Below are 20,033 nucleotides of genomic sequence, written 5' to 3'. Positions count from 1 at the left end.
CCCGGAAATGCTCGGTGCTCGCCGAACATCCCGAGTAGCATGATGCTCGGGCGAGTACCGAGCAGTGTCGAGCATGCTCGCTCAACACTAATAACTATATGTTTGCAGAAAGTCTTTGTGACTGCTAAATAATAATGTTAACTTTTTTTGCGTGTACTTTTCTAGTATTACTTTAACTAAGGCTATAACCCCACTATCAGTATTTGGTCAGTTTACGATCAGTATTTTTTCTCAGGAGTGGGAGCCAAAACCAGGAGTGGGTGGTAAATGCAGAATTTGTGCACTTTTACTATTATACCTTTTCCTCATATGGTTTTGGCTCCCACTCCTGAGAAAAATATTGACTGAATATTGACCAAATACTAATAGTAGGGCCGTGGCCTTATTCTGTATCCGCACTGTGTGACCTGGAGTGATAATGTTATCTGTAAAATCCCTTAGGCTGCATTCTCACATTCGTGTCATATGTTCATGAGCTGCAACATTTTTTATCGGACAGCACACAGGCTCATAGAGTTTTATAGGTCCATTCACACATTCGTGAGAATAACCGATTTGAGAATGAGATCCATGAGGGTTTGCTAATGTTCTGTTCTGATGCGATTTTGAGGATCAGATTAGGGCATGCTCAATGCTTCTGTAAAAGCGAGCAGCACACTGACACTGCACACAGATACAGGAATGTAGCCATATTATGTATAGCACAGTCCCTTAGTGTATAGTGGACTCACTTATTATGTACAGCGCCGTCCTTAGTTACATAGTTTCTTCTTTTATTATGTATAATATTGTCCCTTATTACGTACTATCCTCTATAGTTATATATGGTGCCGTCCCTTAATATATAGCTTCCTCTGCTGCTATGTACAGTTCTGTCCCTTACATGGCCTATCCTTGTTATTTTTATTAATCACAGTGCCCTATTTTATTACATAGTCATTGCATTATATATCTAATAAGAGAGGACGCTATATAATAAAATGTTCTCAATCAACTGAAAAGGCTCAAAGATATCCAAGCTTAATATTTTTGGAAGTTGGAGTGGTTTTTTTTTTAGATTTGGCTATCTTAGGAGGATATCTGTTTGTGCAGGTAACTATTACTGTGCAGAATTATTAGGCAACTTAATAATAACCAAATATAATCCCATCTCACTTGTTTATTTTCACCAGGTAAACCAATATCAGTGCACAAAATTTAGAAATAAACATTTCTGACATGCAAAAACAAAAAAATTAGTGATGAATATAGCCACCTTTCTTTATGATGACACTCAGCAGCCTCCATCCATAGATTCTGTCAGTTGCTTGATCTGTTTTCGATCAACATTGCGTGCAGCAACCACCACAGCCTCCCAGACACTGTTCCGAGAGGTGTACTGTTTTCCCTCCCTGAAGATCTCACATTTTATGATGGACCACAGGTTCTCTATGGGGTTCAGATCAGGTGAACAAGGGGGCCATGTCATTATTTTTTCTTCTTTTAGACCTTTACTGGCCAGCCACGCTGTGGAGTAGTTGGATGTATGTGATGGAGCATTGTCCTGCATGAAAATCATGTTTTTCTTGAACGATACCGACTTCTTCCTGTACCACTGCTTGAAGAAGTTGTCTTCCAGAAACTGGCAGTAGGTCTGGGAGTTGAGCTTCACTCCATCCTCAACCCAAAAAGGTCCCACAAGTTCATCTTTGATGATACCAGCCCATACCAGTACCCCACCTCCACCTTGCTGGCGTCTGAGTGGAGCTCTCTGCCCTTTACTAATCCAGCCTCTGGCCCATCCATCTGGCCCATCAAGAGTCACTCTCATTACATCAGTCCATAAAACCTTTGAAAAATCAGTCTTAAGATATTTCTTGACCCATTCTTGACATTTTATCTTATGTTTCTTGTTCAAAGGTGGTCGTTTTTCAGCCTTCCTTACCTTGGCCATGTCCCTGTGTATCGCACACCTTGTGCTTTTTGATACCCCAGTAACGTTGCAGCTCTGAAATATGTCAAAATTAGTGGCGAATGGCATCTTGGCAGCTTCACGCTTGATTTTCCTCAATTCATGGGCAGTTATTTTGCGCCTTTTTTGGCCAACACGCTTCTTGCGACCCTGTTGGCTATTTGCCATGAAACGCTTGATTGTTTGGTGATCACGCTTCAAAAGTTTGGAAATTTCAAGACTGCTGCATCCCTCTGCAAGACATCTCACAATTTTGGACTTTTCAGAGCCCGTCAAATCTCTCTTCAGACCCATTTTGCAAAAGGAAAGGAAGTTGCCTAATAATTAAGCACACCTTATGTAGGGTGTTGATGTCATTAGTCTACACCCCTCCTCATTACAGAGATGCACATCACCAAATTTACTTAATTGTAGAGATGAGCGTTGTTCTACTCGAACTGTTCGCCAATCTCAAATTCGAGCTGTTTTGGGCGGTGTTCGAGCCGGTCGGCGAACACGAACAATTTGAGAAAAATTCGGCTGTTCGAGGTTATGTTCGATAACTGTTCGTGCACCAAAATCATAACTGGATTTTTTCTCAGTAATGATGAAAATTAATGTTAATACGCAGTTTGAGTGTACAGCGGGGCGGGGGGAGGGGCAGGGGATGGATCTCTGCAGGAACAATGAAGATCTCCATTTTTTTTTCTCTTTCCCGCATTTGCAGTGGGGAGGTGCAATCTGTCAGCCTATCAGCAGCGCACACACGGAGCGAAGTGCTTTTTTTCACACAAGCAAGGGCATGTGTGATTGGCAGTGTATGTCACATGTCCTTGCCCTATAAGACCAAGCCATTTTCCCCGTCGCCACCATTTTCTCACTGCTGCAGCTGCGTGTTAGACGGCACCGCTGTTGCTGTGTGCGCTATACCTTGTTAATTTCAAGCCAATTTTCGCACAAATATACAGATAGCTTGGGAGTAGGGAATAGTTGTGATTGCAGTCCTTTTAAGGACTAGGTTACAGCATTTCCTACGACTTTTATCAGGCAGGTCTGTGCTCTTAAATAGATAGATTGTGGGAGTAAAGACTAATTGTAATTGGAGTCCTTTTCAGGACTAGGTTACATCAGTTCCTATCAGTTTTTGCCAGGCAGGTCTGTGCCAGTGCTGTGCAAGTTTTTTTCACAGCATTTGGCTGAATCTAGCAAAGCTAATCCTTTTTGGCCTATTGCAGAGTGTGTTAGTCAGTGGAGTAGCCTATCTGTGTTGCAAGATATACCACCTGTGTATAGAATACCAATTTTTTTACTGCACCTAGTGAAGTAAAATCTTTTGGGCATAGCATCATTCTATTAGTCCATCTATACTGACCTCCATCAGGTTGCAAACTGAATATAATTTTTTTCTGCATCTAGCTCTGAAAAAATATTTGGGCTTCTAGCGGTGTGTGGGACTTGGTCTATTAGTCCATCTATACTGACCTCCATCAGGTTGCAAATTGAATAAAAAAATTTTCTGCATCTAGCTCTGAAAAAATATTTGGGCTTCTAGCGGTGTGTGGGACTTGGTCTATTAGTCCATCTATACTGACCTCCATCAGATTGCAAATTAAAAATAATTTTTTTCTGCATCTAGCTCTGAAAAAATATTTGGGCTTCTAGCAGTGTGTGGGACTTGGTCTATTAGTCCATCTATACTGACCTCCATCAGGTTGCAAATTAAAAATATTTTTTTTCTGCATCTAGCTCTGAAAAAATATTTGGGCTTCTAGCAGTGTGTGGGACTTGGTCTATTAGTCCATCTATACTGACCTCCATCAGGTTGCAAATTAAAAATAATTTTTTTCTGCATCTAGCTCTGAAAAAATATTTGGGCTTCTAGCAGTGTGTGGGACTTGGTCTATTAGTCCATCTATACTGACCTCCATCAGGTTGCAAATTAAAAATAATTTTTTTCTGCATCTAGCTCTGAAAAAATATTTGGGCTTCTAGCAGTGTGTGGGACTTGGTCTATTAGTCCATCTATACTGACCTCCATCAGGTTGCAAATTGAATAAAAAAATTTTCTGCATCTAGCTCTGAAAAAATATTTGGGCTTCTAGCGGTGTGTGGGACTTGGTCTATTAGTCCATCTATACTGACCTCCATCAGGTTGCAAATTAAAAATAATTTTTTTCTGCATCTAGCTCTGAAAAAATATTTGGGCTTCTAGCAGTGTGTGGGACTTGGTCTATTAGTCCATCTATACTGACCTCCATCAGGTTGCAAATTGAATAAAAAAATTTTCTGCATCTAGCTCTGAAAAAATATTTGGGCTTCTAGCGGTGTGTGGGACTTGGTCTATTAGTCCATCTATACTGACCTCCATCAGGTTGCAAATTGAATAAAAAAAATTTCTGCATCTAGCTCTGAAAAAATATTTGGGCTTCTAGCGGTGTGTGGGACTTGGTCTATTAGTCCATCTATACTGACCTCCATCAGGTTGCAAATTAAAAATAATTTTTTTCTGCATCTAACCCAGCCAATAGTTTTGGCCTAATACCACAGTTTGGCCACTCAGCTCTGCTCGGTTACCATCCATTGTTTTTTTGTGCAAACAACTCCAGAGTTGTGAATTAGTTAACCACCAAAATGAGTGGAAAAAGGCCTGCTGCTGGTGGAAAGGGGAATAGGCGTGTTGGGAAGGGGAAAAAAGGTTGTGTCCGTGGGGTAGGTGCAGAAGAAAGACCATCTTCCAGCCAAACTAAAATGTCTACTTCTTTTAGCGGACAATGTGATAAGATCCCTTTCTTACGGCCACGCCAATCGCTACAAATTCCAGATGAGGCACAAAAACAGCAGGTGCTTCAACGGATATCAAGTGCTCCTTTAAGTGGGCTCTCCTCCACATCAACTTCAACATCACAAATACTCCAGTCCTCAAAGGTGTCACCCAAATCGCACTTGCTTCCTCACAGCTCCCAAATCTCCAGCTGCCCGTCTGAGTATGAGGTAGAACAGATGGTTGAGTCTGCAGAGCTGTTTACTCATACTATAGCCTGGGAATCAGAGGTCGACTCCAGCGCTTCTGTGAATCCAGACGAGGAAATGATCTGCACTGATGCCCAGAATCTTTATGAGTCGGATCCAGGACCAGACGCAGAAGGTTCTGACCATAATGTAGACCCTCATTCCCAAACTGTAACTCCTGTTGGTGGAGACAATGAGGAAGACGATGATAAGACTCAAATACCTGATTGGAGCGACAACTTTAGTTTTTTGTCAGGGCAGGAACAGGTTGGCTCTGAGGACGACGGGTGTGATAACGCACAGGGTGATGATGATGAGGTCGGAGATCCCACTTACTGTCAACCCACAGTCAGCCAAGAGATGAGGTCAGCAGAGGAGGTGGAGGAAGATGCTAGTGACGACGAGGTCAGGTTGCGCCTTCCTGGACAGAGACGTAGTACTGGAAGCACGTCAACAACTGCATCCTCAAACACAACTCTGCCTCTCACCACAAGTCGTGGTGGCTCTTCAGGTCGCATGGGTGCTAAGCCTTGCATAGCCTGGGCATTTTTTCAGATCGATAAAGATGACCCAACTCGTGTTATCTGTAACATTTGTCAGCAAAAGCTAAGTAGAGGCCAAAAAATACATAGTTTGAGTACTTCATGCATGAACCGGCACATGGACATGAAGCATAAGTTGCAGTGGGAAGCTCAGTGTGCTACAATGCGGTCTAGCCGGCCGGGCCAACCACCGTCTGCCATATCTTGTGCATCCGCGGCCTCTTCATCCTCTGTGACTGGGGGGACAGCAGTCACACCTGTTTTGGGGCGCAGACCTGCCACCTCTTTACCCGCAACAGCCAGCGTGATTGGCAGGTCATCATTTTCTTTGGAGGTGGTAACACCAGCTGGTCTTGAGCGCTGTCCGACATCGATAGCACCACCTTTGGATCAAGGCAACCTAACATGTCCGCCTGCATCTTCCTCACAGACCGGCAGTTTGCCGGGGACACCCTTATCAACCCCGTCTAAGCACAATAGCCAGCCCTCGGTCCCTCAGATGTGGACAAGTAAAAGACCATTTCCTCCTAGCCATGAGAAAGCTAAGAGGTTGAATTTCACCATCTGCAAGCTCTTGGCTACAGAAATGCTGCCTTTCCACCTGGTGGACACAGAGGATTTTCGAGACCTTATGTCCGTCGCAGTGCCCCAGTACCAGATGCCCAGTCGGCACTACTTCTCAAAGAAAGGTTTGCCTGCGCTCCACCAGCATGTCGCACACAACATCACCGCTTCTTTGAGAAACTCTGTGTGTGACAGGGTGCATTTCACCACAGACACTTGGACGAGTAGGCATGGACAGGGGCGTTACATGTCGCTGACTGGGCACTGGGTAACTATGGTGACAGCAGGACAAGGGGCTGCTGTCCAAGTCTTGCCGTCCCCACGAGTTGTGCGTCAATCCTCTTTATGTCATTTTTCCTCCACTGCTTCTGCCTCCTAAACCTCCTCTCGGTCTTCCACCTGCACCCAAAGCCTGTCTGGTCATGCCACAAGCTTTCTAACTGCGCAGAAGGGATCCTGCACACCTCCTTACTATGCTGGCAATAGGGCTCAACGTCATCAGGCGGTTTTTACATTGAAATGTCTGGGAAATGTGAGTCACACAGCTGAGGAGTTGTGGTCAGCTCTGGAGAACCAATTTCATGAATGGTTGTCTCCACTGGACCTGAAACCAGGAAGGCCGTGTGCGACAATGCTGCAAACCTGGGTGCGGCCCTTCGCCGGGGCAATGTCACACACGTGCCTTGTATGGCTCACGTGTTGAACCTGGTTGTCCAGCAATTTTTAGCCCACTATCCCAGACTAGATGGCCTTCTGCAGAGGGCACGGTCGCTGTGTGCTCACTTCCGCCGTTCGCATCCCGCAGCTCAGCGACTTACATCTCTACAGAAGTCGTTGGGCCTGCCACTTCACCGGCTAAAATGCGATGTGCCTACCCGGTGGAATTCAACTCTGCACATGTTGCAGCGACTGTGGCAGCACCGACAAGCCCTGGTGCAATACGTTCTGACATATAGCCTGGGCCAACGAGATTCAGAGGTGGGGCAAATCACGCTGGAGGAGTGGTCTCAGATCAGGGACCTATGCACCCTTCTGCACAGTTTTGAAATGGCGACGAAGATGTTTAGTGCTGACGATGCCATTATCAGCATGACTATTCCGGTGATTTACATGCTGGAGCACATGTTAAACAGAATTCGGAGTCAGGTGGTGGCACAAGAGGAGGTGGAGGAAGTAGAGGAGGAGGAGTTGTATGCGGAAGGGCTAACATCTGCATGGTCCAGACGGTCGGCAGCACCAAGGCGGCAGGCATGTGAGGGTGGGGGAGATGGTTTAACCAGGGCGCATGGTAGCAGCCAAACTAGTGAGGAAGGTGCAGGAGCCCAGGAAGAAGTGGAGGACGAACTGATGGAAGACTCATCAGATGAGGGAGACCTTGATCACATTTCTGTTGTGCGAGGTTGGGGGGAGAGGACAGAGGAAGGAAGCATGATTGTTACCTCACCACCAACACAACAGGGACTTGGTGCTCCTGGATGCGCAACACACATGAGTGCCTTCTTGCTGCACTACCTGCAACATGACCCTCGAATTGTGAGAATTAGAAATAATCCTGACTACTGGGTTGCCACACTGTTAGATCCCCGGTACAAAAGTAAATTTGCAGAAAGTATTCCTGCCATAGAAAGGGATGCACGCATGCAGGAGTATCAGCAGAGACTGTTGCAGAATCTTACATGTGCTTTTCCACAAAATACCAGTGGTGCACGTAGTGAATCTCACAGTTCCAACTTGCCAACCGTGGGACCGTCAAGTGTTCAGCACTCAAACCGTAACAGAACCACAGTATCTGCTGGTAACATCAATTTTGCGGAATCATTTCACCACTTTTTTAGCCCATCCTTTGCAAGGCCACAGGAGACAAGAAGTCTGACACATAGTCAACGCCTAGAGACGATGGTACAGGAGTATCTCCAAGTAAACATTGAAGCCACGACTGTGTCACTGGACCCTTGCTCTTTTTGGGCTTCCAATCTGGATAAATGGCCGGAGCTAGCCACTTACGCCTTGGAGATCTTGTCATGCCCCGCAGCCAGCGTTCTGTCTGAACGTGTGTTCAGCGCTGCTGGTGGTGTGCTGACAGATAAGCGCACGCGGCTCTCCACTGATAATGTAGACAGACTCACGTTCATAAAGATGAACAAATCATGGATCCGAAACGACTTTTCTACCCCTGTGTCATCCTGGGGAGAGTAAAAGCTTGATGATTGGTTAAAATCACCCTACCAACCGTTTTAAGCTTTCAAATTACTAATCATGTTTATCTGTATCTTGACTGGAAAATAATTTGGGCTTTGTAGCAGTGTGCAGCACTGATCCTATTAGGCCATCTATAATGAGCTTCACCAGATTTAAAATTAAAAATAATTTTTAGCTGCATCTAGCCCGGAAAATTATTTTGGGGCTCCGAGATGCGCAAGACACATAAGTGCCTTCTTGCTGCACTACCTGCAGCATGACCCTCATATTGTCAGAATTCGAAGTAATCATGACTACTGGGTTGCCACACTCTTAGATCCCCCAAACTTTTCGATCAACCTTTTCATTTTAATAAAGACCAAAAAAATGGTCATTTTTGAAATTATAAGCATTAGCAGGTTGTTAGAAACTGAAATCAAACAGTTTTCAACTCAAAACTTTATTCTAGGTGATGTTACATTTTCACATAGGACCCCTTGTTCGAAAGGAGCTTCTGAACTCTCTCGTCCATTGAATTTGTCAGGTTTTGGATGGTTTCTGCTTCAATTGTTTTGCATGAGGACAGAATACCCTCCCAGAGCTGTTGCTTAGATGTGAACTGCCTCCCGCCATCATAGACACTCCTTTTAATGATGCTCCAAAGGTTCTGAATGGGGTAGAGGTCAGGGGAGCATGGGGGTCACACCATAAGTTTGTCCCCTTTTATGCCCATATCAGCCAGAGATGCAGATGTTTTATGTGCAGCATGAGATGGTGCATTATCATGCAGAAAAATGATCTTGCTGTGAAATACACGGTTCTTCTTCTTGAACCATGGCAGGAAGTGCTGTTTGAGAAAATCCACATACATTATGGAGTTCATCTTTAGCGCCTTCAGGGATCCTAAAGGGGCCGACAATCTCTCTCCCCATGATTCCAGCCCAAAACATTACTCCACCTCCTTCTTGTTGGCGCTGTAGCCGTGTTTGCGTGGGGTGTCCATCAACCAGCCATCCTCCACTCCATTCATCTGGACCATCGAGCGCTGCACGGCACTCATCCGTGAACAAAACAGTTTTGAAATCAGTCTTCATGTAATGTTTGGCCCACTGGAGCCGTTTCTGCTTGTGTGAAGTGGATAGAGGAGGTCGACAGGATGGCGTATGTGACGCGCCCCCTGGGACATATTCCTTTTTGAGGGGAATACCCGGCACCGGATCAGATGGGGGGTTGTAGTCTCCGAGCGGCTGTGACCCGGTCCCGTGCCCAGGGCGTCAAGCTCAGTGTGATGTGGCAGTCCTACCGATGTTACTAAAGTTCTTAATGTCGACTACGCCACCCGTTGTGTTGCGGTCACTATGGCCGCCGCTGCAGCAGGGTCCGCTGAGGCTGATGGTGTAGGTGCAGCTTTTGATGGTATAACCCCCAACGGGTGGGGTATAGCCTCAGGGGGTCAGGTGCAGAGGATGGGGGTTGTGGTGGTGCAGCATAGATGTTAAAGGAAGACAGAGTCGGGTTGTGCAGTTTAGGGTATTTACTCACTGCTGATGTTCCGGTCACTCCAGCTGCTAGTGACCACCCGAGCCGTGCTGCGTCCACCAGGTCCTGGATCCAGCCAACCCCCAAACAAGTCCGGAGCGTGGCCCTGAGCTCTCCCTCTGTCCTTTCTTCAGCCGTCCCCACCAGTGATCCACCTAGGTCCAGCTCCCTCGGGCCTTCTGTTGGGACACCCTTGGCCCTGGGTTCCCTGACCCTTCATGTGGTGTGCCTTCGGGGTGAATGTGGTGGGTGACCGTGGCAGACACTGCCCACGGTCTCCGGTCTCTGGCTGGGGATTGTTTTTACCCCCACCAGTTTGGGTTCCGGTACCCTTTTGCTGACTCCTCACCCGGTGCTCTGATTTGGGTTCTTGGGTCCCTTCTCTTCTGTGCTCTGGGTCTTTCTCTTTTCTCCTCTCTCACTCTGGGTCTTGGTCTTTCTTCTCTCCTCTCCTAACTTGTTCTCTGCAGCTGATCCTCTCTGCATCTCACTCTCTGCGTCTGACCCTGATTCTAGTTGGTGCCCACCTTATATATCCCTCTATGTGTGAGCTCAGGTGACCAGCACCCAATGAGCTCCTAACTTTACCCAGGCTGCTCCCCCTATCTGCCCCTACACTACATGGGATGTACCACCCCCCTCCCACTCCAGCCAGGAACAGACTCGGTCGTACCTGCACATTTCTAAGTGGGAGTACCGTCGGCCTGTTCCTCGGAAATGGGATGTATGTAGTGCATGCAGCCTACCGAGCTCAGATCCACACTCCATCCTTACCCGGGAGTGGAATATCACACCTCTGGGTTGAGGTGCAATACCCCTGTAGCAGCCGAATCCTCAGGGTGCTACATTCCCCCCTGGTAAATCACAGCACGTCCTCGGGCTGTAAAGACAAAAACACCAAAACATACAAAATTTTTCATATAAACATAATAAAACATACAAAACATTATATATATAAAACTTTTCATGTAAACATTCTCATCGTCTCTTGTTTCAGGTTCCTCCTCCGGCCACTGTGCAACGTGTGTCCGGGAAAAAGTGCGACAGTCTCTTAGAAAAACTGGTTTTCTATAAAACCGGTAGGGGGCGCTTTAGGACGCGCAACTATATACAGGGGAAGTTGGCCGCTCTCAGTCCTCGGCCAGGTAGAGGGAAGGGAATGGCTGCTCACAGTCCTCAGCCTGTAGGATGAAGGGGTTAACGGGTAAACAGTTCACTGGTCCCAACGGGGACTATTTTAGCAGCAACGGTTCACTGTGCCCCGACGAGCAACTATATACAGTCTCTATTCCCGTCCTCAACGACGGCTCCCTCCTGCTTTTTCTTGGTGATATGGTGTTGCTTCAGACCCGTCCGGGTCCTCTGGCTCCTCCTCCCCATACCGCAACTCCTCCTCCGTCAAGCGGTGTACGTGGAGGGCGTAAGGTCCTTTGGCACACTTGTGCCGGGTGAAAGTGACCTCGTCTCCGACGTAGAGGTCACGGCCTTTGTGACCTTCCGGCAGGTGGGACTCGACGTCTCTGCGGGTCACAAAAACGTCACCGCGGTTGTTACGGTCCCGAATAAAGCCCCACCCATGCTGCGGGTTGAACTTTATCACCGTCCCGATGGTGCGGGGACAGTGCACTGCACGGGGGTTCCTCCTAGTCCGGCTCTTCTGCTCCGCGCTCCGGATTTGGGCCTGTTGTTCTCTGACCCGCCTCTCCTCCCGTTCTCTCGCAAACTCTGCTAGCTGCTGACGACAACACTCAGTACGCTCAGCGGCGCATGCCCGAGTTTCCTGAGTGAACCCCATTAGATCTTCTCCCGTGGGGTCCCACACGAATTGGGCTTCTTCTAAAGGAGGCGAGACCCGAGTCACGGGCTTCGGAGCCGGGATCAGGGGCTCACACAAGGGCCCTAGTCTTTGTTGCCGCTCCAGCTCATGGTATCCTTCGGGCCAGATGAAGGGCCACCCGTCCGGCCATGTGAGCTGGCTGAACAAGTCCTCCCCCAGGTGTGGCACCCTTGGTTTTGCGGGCGCGGGCGCGGTGGTGGTGGCGCCCGGGTTGCCCAGGCCTTGCGGCCAGGCCTGGGGCACCTGGAAGGTGAAGGGCACCGTTAGGACGGCGGCGCCCTGGGCTACCTGGCCTTGCGGCCAGGCCGGAGGCTCCGCAGAGGTAGGGGGCGCTGTTGGTGATGCGGCGCCCGGGGGTACTAGGCCTTGCGACCAGGCTGGTGGTGTTTCCTGCTTCGTCACGCTCCGGGTCGAGGCGCGTGACGTCACAGGGGTCGCTGCGGCGGCTTCCGGTCGGGGCCTAGTCCATAGCGGTGACATGGCGGCTACGGGCACAGCAGGGGGACTTTCGGGCTCTGCGACGGGGAGCTGGGGCAGGTAAGCGGTGTCACGGCTTGGGGTATAGGCGTCCCCTTTACCTGCCTCCATGCGTTCGGCTCCCTTCTCGGCGCCGTCTCCGGCCTTGGGTCCTCCCGCGCCATCCTCAGAGGCGGTCTGCTTCCTCTTCCAGGGTAGCGTGCTCCGTTGACTGGTCTCTGCTTGCTGGGTCATCTCCCGGCTCCACTCCGCCAGTATCTCACGCTGTACCCGGGCCATCCTCCGTGCGAGGCCCTCCAGGGCAGTCTGTGCACACTCCCGGTCTCGGGGGAGCTGCGCTAAGATCTCCGCTAGACCTAGCGGGGTTGTGGACTCCAGCAGGCTCCTGACCAACGGGTCGGTGCTGCTCTGCTCTTCTTCCAGCAGGCTCCTGGCCAGCGGGCCGGTGCTGCTCTGCTCTCCTTCCTCGGTCTTTAGCAGACTCCTGGCCAGCGGGCCGGTGCTGTTCTGCTTTCTCTCCATATCCGGGTAAGCTCCTCCGATATTCTTCTCCAGGCTTCTTGCCTCCGGGTGCGCTCGCTCTAGACTGCTCCAAGCGACACCCATCTTTGTTCTCTCCTTTCGTCTCCTCCCACTTCGAGGGCGGTCCCGGGGCAACTCGGTGACTGTCAGCTCCAGGGGTAGTTCTTTCACGCTGACAGACACCTCCAGCATCACAGTCTCTGTTGGTGGGGGCGGTTTCCACTTTTGGCGCCATTTTCTGTCCCGGCCCACGATGGGAGGTGGCCTCTTGCCCTCCTTTGGCACGCCCATAATGGCGTCCGCTGCTCTTCCAAGGCGGGAAATCTGCGGTTTTGGCGGGAAGCGTCGCCCAGTGGCGGGAAACTCTGCAGATGGCGGGAACAAGTTGGAAATGGCGGACAATCGGCGGGAAACGACTGGTGATGGAGTCCGATGGCGTGGACCCTCCGGAACCGGCGGGAGACTTCTTTCTGAGGTAAACTTGCACTTTTCTTCAGGCACGCAGTACCCGGGTGTTGCGGGCACGTAATCCTGCCGACTACGCCAAAGTTAACGCGCCCCCTGGGACATATTCCTTTTTGAGGGGAATACCCGGCACCGGATCAGATGGGGGGTTGTAGTCTCCGAGCGGCTGTGACCCGGTCCCGTGCCCAGGGCGTCAAGCTCAGTGTGATGTGGCAGTCCTACCGATGTTACTAAAGTTCTTAATGTCGACTACGCCACCCGTTGTGTTGCGGTCACTATGGCCGCCGCTGCAGCAGGGTCCGCTGAGGCTGATGGTGTAGGTGCAGCTTTTGATGGTATAACCCCCAACGGGTGGGGTATAGCCTCAGGGGGTCAGGTGCAGAGGATGGGGGTTGTGGTGGTGCAGCATAGATGTTAAAGGAAGACAGAGTCGGGTTGTGCAGTTTAGGGTATTTACTCACTGCTGATGTTCCGGTCACTCCAGCTGCTAGTGACCACCCGAGCCGTGCTGCGTCCACCAGGTCCTGGATCCAGCCAACCCCCAAACAAGTCCGGAGCGTGGCCCTGAGCTCTCCCTCTGTCCTTTCTTCAGCCGTCCCCACCAGTGATCCACCTAGGTCCAGCTCCCTCGGGCCTTCTGTTGGGACACCCTTGGCCCTGGGTTCCCTGACCCTTCATGTGGTGTGCCTTCGGGGTGAATGTGGTGGGTGACCGTGGCAGACACTGCCCACGGTCTCCGGTCTCTGGCTGGGGATTGTTTTTACCCCCACCAGTTTGGGTTCCGGTACCCTTTTGCTGACTCCTCACCCGGTGCTCTGATTTGGGTTCTTGGGTCCCTTCTCTTCTGTGCTCTGGGTCTTTCTCTTTTCTCCTCTCTCACTCTGGGTCTTGGTCTTTCTTCTCTCCTCTCCTAACTTGTTCTCTGCAGCTGATCCTCTCTGCATCTCACTCTCTGCGTCTGACCCTGATTCTAGTTGGTGCCCACCTTATATATCCCTCTATGTGTGAGCTCAGGTGACCAGCACCCAATGAGCTCCTAACTTTACCCAGGCTGCTCCCCCTATCTGCCCCTACACTACATGGGATGTACCACCCCCCTCCCACTCCAGCCAGGAACAGACTCGGTCGTACCTGCACATTTCTAAGTGGGAGTACCGTCGGCCTGTTCCTCGGAAATGGGATGTATGTAGTGCATGCAGCCTACCGAGCTCAGATCCACACTCCATCCTTACCCGGGAGTGGAATATCACACCTCTGGGTTGAGGTGCAATACCCCTGTAGCAGCCGAATCCTCAGGGTGCTACATATGCACAGCTGCAAACCTCTGAAGGACCCTGCATCTTGTTGTTCGGGGGACGTTGGAGGCACAAGCAGCTTCAAAAACTTGTCTGCTGCTATGACAAGGCTTTTTTGCCGCTGCTCTTTCAACCTGACGTAATTGCCTGTAGGAAAGAGTCCTCAATTTGCCCTTATCAGCACGCACACGTGTGTACTGTGAATCAGCTACATACTTCTTGATTGCCAAGACACTTCATCCTGATCATCGCACAATGTTGATTGTAGTCATGCCTTGACCTAAACACTCCACAATTTGTTGCTTCTCAGCAGCCGACACATCCTTTTTCTTTCCCATTTTGGCAGAAAATGTAGGCTGCTTAATAATGTGAGAGAGCCTTCTTAAGTAGTCTTGCCTTTATTGGACACACCTGCCAAACTAATTAGCACAGGTGTCTGCAATTGCTTACAGTGATATAAAGAGCCCTGACACACATCACCATCAATGAGTTTAACTGACAAACAAACAAATTCTTCCCTTATCACTCCTAAACACTTTTTGCATAATAATTTGGAACGCGGTGTACATGTGCTTTTCCACAAAACACCAGTGGTTCACGTAGTGAATCTTACAGTTCTAACTTGCCAACCGTGGTCTGTATGGAATTGTTCAATAAAGGGCCCAAAATTAAGATAACATAGATGGGAGAGGTCTCTATGAATAGGAATTCCTAAGTATTTGATACCCTGTGAGGGCCAGGCAAAGGGAAAGTTGGACTGGATGGAATCCTATATGGATTTAGGGAGGGAGACATCGAGGGCCTCAGACTTCGCTGCATTGATTTTAAAATTTTACCATGTAACAAAGTGATCTATTTCAGCCATAACAGCAGGGATGGATATATGTGATTGAGGGATATATACTAGGACATCATCAGCAAATAGAGAGCACTTGTACTCGGTGCCTCCCACCTCAATCCACCTAATATTGGGGTTATGGCGAATTGATGAGAGCAGGTGCTCCGTCACTAGGATGTATAAGAGAGGGGACAGAGGACATCCCTGCCTTGTCCCATTGGTGATTGTGAAAGGTGATGAAAATGTTCTGACGCACCCTCTGGGCCTTGGGACACCCGGAGCCGGACCCTTTTTGGTGGATGCTGGTGGTTGTAGTCTTCGTGGCGGCGATCCGGTTCCGTGGCTCAGGGCGGTCAAACCAGTGGCGGAACTATTTATGTGGTTTTGATGTTTAAATGTCCGACTACGCCACCCGTGGATTGCGGTCAGAGTGAACCGCCGCTCCAGGGCAGACCGCTAAGGCTGGTGTTGTGGGTGCAGCAGAGCGTAGCATAACTCCCCACGGGAGGAGTATAGCCTCAGGGCAGTGTATGCGGAGGATGGGGGTGATGGTGCAGGGCAGCAGCAGTAACGACACGGAGTCAGTGATGCAGTTCAGGGCCTTTACTCACAGTTCTTATTATCCAGACCACGTCTGCAGGTAACGGCTGCCCACGTCGTACTGTGCTCACCAGGTGAGGGGCTCAGACAACTCCCAGATAACTTTGGAGCGCTTCACAGGACCCCCTTTGTGTGTCCTTTGTCTGGCCTTTCTTACCAACACTTCTGTCCGGCTGCCTCGGGCCTCCTCTTGGTAAACTTGGCGCCAGTTTCCCTGACCCTATGTGGTGCCTTCCTAGCGGGTGGAGCAAGGGGCTGCGCCACATAAAATGTCAGAGCCTCCGGTTTCTAGCTGAGGGTCGTTTCCTGCCTCCACTAGTTCGGGGACTGGTCTCCCCCTTTGGCCTGACCCCTCCACGCAGGTGGATTCGGGCGTGCGGTGGCGACTCGCCCGTCCGCACCCCTGGGATCCCTTCATTCCTCGTTCCTGGAGCCTTCTCCGCTCCTCTTCCTTCCTTCTCCCTCTTGCAGGCCTGGGCCTCTGTTACTAGGCCCGCCTCCGGAGCAGAGCTCATGCAGAGCCCCTGCTCCCTGCCACTTCTGCTCTGCACTGAACTAAGATGGTGCCCACCTTTTATACTCCCTTCTCAATGCACCCAGGAACTGCTTCCTCCCTGCTCCTGCACTGCAGGGTTCCCCTTCCTCAGTGTTCCCTCCCCCCACTCCAGCCAGGGACAGGGACTGTCGTGCCCATCTCAGGGGCATATTGGTCGCCCTGCCCCACGGCAATGTGGTGTAATGCATGCAGGTGTCGGGTCCTGATCCACACTCCATCCTTATCTGAGAGTGAGATATCACACCTCTGGGTGAGGTGCAATACGTCTGTAGCAACCGAGCCCTCGGTGCTACAGTTCCATTTATCTTCAGCCTAGGTGACGTATTGTGATACAGGGCCGTGATTTTGGCTATAAAAGGGTCCCCTAGACCCCTACCCCAAGCTTTTTAAGAGAATCATATATGGCGTGCCAGGAGACTCTATGGAATGCTTTCTCAGCATCCAACGAGAGTATCTACTTACAAATTTTTAACTGCATCTAGCCCAGGAAATACTTTGTGCCTAGTAGCAGTGTCTGCTAGTCAGCGGATTATCCCGGCTGTTAAGCAAGCTACACCACCTGTAGTTTGGACACTTAATTTTTTCAAAGGAAATGCTTCGGGACCACGGGATACTTAGTGAAGAGCATCAGGAGGCACCCCAAGGCATAGGGGCTGGGACTGGCACTAGGATGCCTTGCGGTGGACAGCCGAGCTCGATCCTTATAAAAGCTTTTTAACTGCAGCAGCTTTAGTGGACGCTACTGGAGCTGGAATTACGCGGCTGCTGGCATGAGACTTGCCCTCCAATAGATCCTTGTAAATGGATTTAAAGTGTATTCATTCAAATTAGAGGGACAATTTAAATTAAAAAGCTTAGAGCTGCCTCCACCACAGGGGGGCTCTCTCGACCCACCAGCGGACAGGCACCAGTATTGGGAGAGGGGGGCTGGCCGTCAGGGTTCACCGCGGCTCTGGCACAAACCCGGCGACACGGAGGTGGCACGGGCAGGAGCGGACTGGCCGTCTCGGCTTCTCACTTTTTGGATTTTAGAAGGGCATGACATGCCTATATCTGTGTCTCCCCCTCCTTTTACTCCTCCACCTCTTTTCTTTTCGCATGACTATATGTACTTGTCACTTTTCCATGTGTTAGTTGTGTCTTCTGAGCAGTTTGTCAGCTTTTGGACACCTTTGAAGGTGTTTTCTATGTGTTTCTATGTGTTTTTGTTTGCCTGCCATTGGTTTTAACGGTGTTCGAAGGTGTTCGACGAACAGTTCGACGAACTGTTCGGCGAACACACGGGTGTTCGACGAACCGAACCGAACTCGAACACTACGGGGGTGGCTCAACACTACTTAATTGGTAGTTGGCTCTCAAGCCTATGCAGCTTGGAGTAGGACAACATGTATAAAAAGTATCAAAGTGATCAAAATACGCATTTGCCTAATAATTCTGCATGCGGTGTACATTATATATAATTAAAGAAGTTGTCCGCTACTTTATATGAACTCCCCAATGTATCCCCCCAGGGCCCAGAAGTGTTTTTGCAAATACCTTGCAGTGCCTTTTCTGCCTCTGAGCGTCGCTATGACTGGCCACTCAGAGGCATCATGTGACCCATCATTGATGTCACGTCAAGTGAGGTGTGACATCAGTGATGCGCACCCGCAGTGGATGCTGGGCTGTGGGCGGGGTTACCCCGTGCATCACACCCAGCATCCACCACGCGCTTTCCCAGTGAATGAGGAGAGGGAGAGCAAGTGGTGGATGCCAGATGTGACGTGCTGAGTAACCCCGCCCACAGCCCAGCATCCACGGTGGAACGCAGAAGTGAATATGCCCTGCTGCAGCCAGAACTTGACGTGACATCAGAGGACGTCAGAGTTGGCTGCAGCCGGGGGTCACGTGATGCCTGTGAGTGGCCCGAGATAGCGCCGCTCAAAGTCAGAAAAGGCACCACAAGGTGTTTAGAGAAACACTTATGGACCCAGGGGGAAAACATTGGGGGATCATATAAAGTAGTGGACAACCCCTTTAAGGAGACTATATAAGACATACAGTGGCGACCAAAAGTTTATCATTTTTAGTTAAAAGTGTGATTACTTCTGCCTGGTTTTGTGATGCCATTTTCCTGGTGATTTTAGTAAACCGAAAGCAAATGTTTGTCAGCTATAGCGCTGAAAATTGGGTTTGACATTGTTTTATCCCTTTATATGTTACTTTTCAACATTTTGCTGAGCCAAATGTTTTGCATATTTTGTCATGGGTAGTCGAATTTTGCCTAAAACTTTTTTTTATATATATATGTGTGTTTTTCTATTAAAACATGGCAAAGACAAAGCCAAATGTATCACCATCACCAGATGTCTGGAAGCTTATTATTCTGAGAGTGAAGTCAGGCAAAATCGAAAAAGAGGTAGCTATAGAATTCAACTGTTCTCAGAGTTAAGTGTATATTAAAGAAAGAAAAAGAAGGTTATGGAACATCAGACAAAGCTAGAAGTGGACGACCACAGGAAACTTCCTCCAGAGTTGATCACATTATTAAGAAAAAGTCAGTATCTGATGTCCATAAAAGTGCTGTACAGATTTCGCACAAAATTAATGGAGAATATGGGGTCAAAGTGAGTCGTCAATCTGTGGTGCGACGGCTAAGAACAGTACGGTGGAATGCACAAGTAACCATCAAGAAACCTTTCATCTCTGCAAAGAACTGAAAGGTCCAACTTGAGTTTGCCAAAGAACAAAGCCAATGGAAAGAGAAAGATTGGTTGAAGGTGTTGTGGTCGGATGAATCCAAGTTCAATCTGTTCGGTAATGATGGCAAGGACTATATATACCTCCCAATTTGAAAATGTAGTGATGTAAGATACCAAACAGTTATAATGAAACATGGTAGTGGCAATATCATGGTTTGGGGCTGATTTTCTGCATCTGCCATTGGCCCTCTGCATAGAATTGATAGAAATATGAATGTTGCCATGTACAAGGATATACTGGAGAATGATCTTAAGCACACCTCCAATTTAGTCAAAAATTGGCTAGCAAAGAAAAATGTTCGCCTGTTGCAATGCCAAGCCACTAAGCTGATTTAAAGCCTATTGAGCACCTTTGGGATAAGTTAGGGTGACGAGTTGGGGCCTGTACCCATAGCAATAAAGAAAAATTGTTTGCAGATTTTCAAATGGAAAGGAGCAAGATTCCTCAAGATGTCTTGAATATCTTAGGGCAGCGTGTCACGCCAGGTTTTAGTGCAAAACAGAGGGAAAAGGGAAAGGGAGCCCAGACACTAAGGAAAGGGGGAAATGGAGACCTCCTAGTCTGGTCTAGTGTCACCCTGTCTCAACTACCGTCGCTCTATTGCCTCTTCAGCAATCGTCGCATGCGTGCCTCTCCCTACTTTCCCTGGCGTATGGCTACAGCTAGGGATGGAAGGAGATGAGCACTAGTCAACCTCCACTAAACACTATAGACAACAAGAGAAATCAAAACAGGGGGAAATTCCTTAGCTTTAGATGACTCCAAATATGCACACGGCCTCAAGCTCCAGAGAGGACGAAGTACTGCTCCTGCTAAGCCTCACAAGTAGAAATGAATATAGCCGGCGACTCCCTCTCAGACTCACCAGGTATATATACACCCAGGCCAGAGAGCTAATTAGCAAGAGGGAGGTAGCCGCTCGGTCCTAAACACAGCCTC

The sequence above is a fragment of the Phyllobates terribilis genome, unplaced genomic scaffold (genome assembly GCF_046119375.1).
Source record: "Phyllobates terribilis strain yellow unplaced genomic scaffold, ASM4611937v1 Scaffold_11__3_contigs__length_659146591, whole genome shotgun sequence".
NCBI classification, from domain to species: Eukaryota; Metazoa; Chordata; class Amphibia; order Anura; family Dendrobatidae; genus Phyllobates; species Phyllobates terribilis.
The sequence above is the reverse complement of the archived record's forward strand: the minus strand, read 5'-3'. Positions refer to the sequence as shown.